At 32.9% G+C, this 3460-nt stretch overlaps 1 pseudogene; it reads left to right on the top strand.

Annotated features, from left to right (window-relative positions):
* The first annotated feature begins 2299 nt into the window (after positions 1-2299).
* On the top strand, positions 2300-2416 carry LOC145243618 (5S ribosomal RNA; annotated as a pseudogene).
* The last annotated feature ends 1044 nt before the right edge of the window (positions 2417-3460 follow it).

The following is a 3460-nucleotide window of genomic DNA, read 5'->3' as shown; positions in this document are numbered from 1 at the left end:
GCGCTGGATACCTGGCTGAAGTCTGTACCAGACGAACCTCAGATCCCCGGTTATACCGCTATGAGACGCAGTGAATCCAATAGCTTACGCCACATGCTTGTCTGTGTAAAGAGGGACAGCGAAACGGTGCAGCGGTCTATTGATTCGACGCCGCCTATACCGTCCCAACTGGAGGCCGCTTGCCGCAGTGACCTTGGAGGGCTCTGACCGCCGAAAGACATCACACAAGTCACACAAGACACAAATTTAAGCTCTACCAAGACAGAAGTAGTACCATTAAAATGAGCGAATTTTGTGCTCCAGAATTTATGTTATGTTTTTCTTATATATTACTAAATGAGGAATAATTTGCATTTAAAATCCAGTTATTTTTATGCATGTAAAATTGAGACAAGTACATTTAACAAACGCCAACATTATGTGAATAAGCAAAATCGCACATCAGGTGAAATCAGCCACAATCTTGTTTGAATTTGCCTTATTCACATAATTTTGACGTTTTTTTCTTAATTTTATATGCATAATACTAACTCGATCTCAATGCAACTAATTCTCTATTTAATAATATATAACAAAAAACAACATATCTATTTTTATTACTCATGCAATTTTTTTCTTGCGTTCTTTTATAGCCCTGCCATTTAAACTTTACCAGGAAATTTATATATATATATATATATATGGACACACGCGCACACACACACACACACACACACACACACACACACACATATATATATATATATATATATATATATATATATATATATATATATATATATATATATATATATATAAGAGAGCTATTATAGTCAATGCATTCAAATAGATGAATGCACTTAAGTTGGATGTCACTAAGCTTGCTTTGAGAGGACGCATCTTAATTATTGCAAACAACCTCCCCCAAACTGCATGGATCTTAACGTGTCAAACTCCATATGACATATATCCAACCACTAACCGCTATATCTACCTCCAGTCCACAAGTTAGCGTCATATTATTAACTGCTTGTCTCTCTCCTTCTCATTTCATTTCTTATCCCTCTCTTTCTCTCCCTCTACCTCCGCCTTTAAAGTTTTACTCATCTTACACCTTTCTTTTCCACCCTTTCTCTCTTTCCCCCCTCCTTCTATTCCTGTCCGTGTCTGGTTGAATATTTTAAACTCCCTTCGCTTCTTACTATCTTCCAAAACTTAACTGCTGCTGATGTTGAATTAGAATTGTAGTTCTTTTTTCTTTTCTTTTTTGTGTGCTTCTTCTAATATATTTTCCCCAAATCATAATACTTATTTCTGTTAGACTATTGAAGTTGTTGGATCGTTGATACCACTCGGTAAGCGAAACATATGTAACTAGGCAGATAAAACGGTAATAATGTATATATATATTTATATGTGTGTGCGTGTGTGTGTTGAGAGAGAGAGAGAGAGAGAGAGAGAACGAACGAACGTTAAATATAGTGGGAACGGTCGTATAAATTATTTCCATTCAGACACCATGTACAATATGACCACTTCTCCAGTTCTTTACTGGAGAATCGAGAAAGAAATCGATACCGATCACTTTTCAAATGCTTCTTTATCATTAGAAACGGTGTCATTTGAATTAGACTAAGATTGTCCTCGCAAACTGTATAAAGCGAATAATTGAAAGAGGAAAAGAACAGCTGAAGACAAAAAAAATGAAAGTCTTTGAAAAAAGAAAGAATTTAAGTTAAGTTCCGACGTATCTAATTTTTTACTACAAGTTTTTGTAGTGAATAAAAATGGGTTGCAAATCGAAAGAAAAATAGTTATTTATTTTAGAAAGTGAAATATTGACTCTCCTATATGTAGAACACTGGGTACATGTGTTATTTTTTAAAGAAATCAAGAGGTTATACGTTCAAAATAAAATAGAAGTTACACTTTATAGTAAAACAGTTGGCACAAAAGTGACATTGCACTTTTGAGAATATGTTAGTTGTTTACTATTGCAAAATTTATTTTGACATCGTCTTTTGACATCGTCTTTTGACATCGTCTTTTACTTATTTCGTTTAGCAATTACGTTATGCACACTTAGTCCCAGCATTATATAAGAGAGAGAGCAATGCTCCGACATATAATATTGTTTCTACATGTATGAATAATAATATTAATAATAATATAAGAATAACCGACACATAAGTACGTAACTTTGCATTCAGTTTGCTAAATGATTCGTGAGTAATAATAATTTTATATAGGATTGGAAATACATGATATCATGCATTACCAATCCTGTACAAAATTTATATAAATCCTATATAAAACGCGTATGTATGGCATAATCACGTTGACACACCGGTTCCCGTCAGATCACCGAAGTTAAGCAACGTTGAGCTTGGATAGTACAAGATGGGTAACCATTTGGGAATTCTAGGCGCTGTATGTGTTTTCCGCTTCTCTCGGCATTGTTTCCAGTCGTCCTGAACATCCACTTGCCACTGGTATTCAACAATGTCGACGCAGGAGCGGTGGGGTTGGAGATTGCATATATATATATATATATATATATATATATATATTACATATATATATATATTACATATATATATATATTACCGTTTTATCTGCTTAGTTACACATGTTTCGGTTACCGAATCGTATCAACGATCCAGTAACTTCGTCAAATATTAACAGAAAATGTTTTCTGATAAAGTCTGACGAAATTACTGGATCGTTGATACGATTCGGTAACCGAAACATTTGTAACTAAGCAATAATAATACATATTCGAAGCGATTTAATTTCTATTTATATAAAGGGCAAATATATGTATTTTCAGCTAAAACTCGAAAAATACAAAACAAACATCCAAAAAGTTGTTATTTTTTATTCGGCACTACTCAGATATATACTATCTAGATAAATAAAACTGTAGATGTATGTATGTGTGTATGTATGTGTGCGTAAATACTTAACAAAAAAAAACGCTTAAACTACTAGTCACATAACACTGAAATTAGCAGGAAATAGTAATCATACACCAAGGATGATTTATAACGAGTAAAATATATATTTGGATTGGTGAATAATGTGTACAGAAGTCGGCAAGTTTAAATGTAAAATGTTCATTTAAACTTGCCGGCATTTCTATTAGTTTGCGCATGTGCAAAACTAATAAGTAAAAGTGATTTAGTTTTATAACTTTCTTATCTCTCTGCCGAATTATATTAGACCATAAAGAACGCGTTTGAAGGGTTAAATGTTTTGGTTGCGATCCTAACTGATGGCAGCCGAGCCATTTTTTTGAAGTTTTGAAATTAATAATAATAATAATAATAATAATAATAATAATAATAATAATATATATATATATATATATATATATATATATATACTAGCAAAAGTACCCGTCGTTGACTGGGTTCAAAAACAGCCTACAGAAAATGGACTCTGATTTATGAAAGTATGATAGCTTATGAAAAGGAAGGGT

This window comes from Euprymna scolopes, chromosome 2, assembly GCF_053919585.1.
Source record: "Euprymna scolopes isolate OS-2025 chromosome 2, ASM5391958v1, whole genome shotgun sequence".
NCBI classification, from domain to species: domain Eukaryota; kingdom Metazoa; phylum Mollusca; class Cephalopoda; order Sepiida; family Sepiolidae; genus Euprymna; species Euprymna scolopes.
The sequence above is the reverse complement of the archived record's forward strand: the minus strand, read 5'-3'. Positions and strand labels throughout refer to the sequence as shown.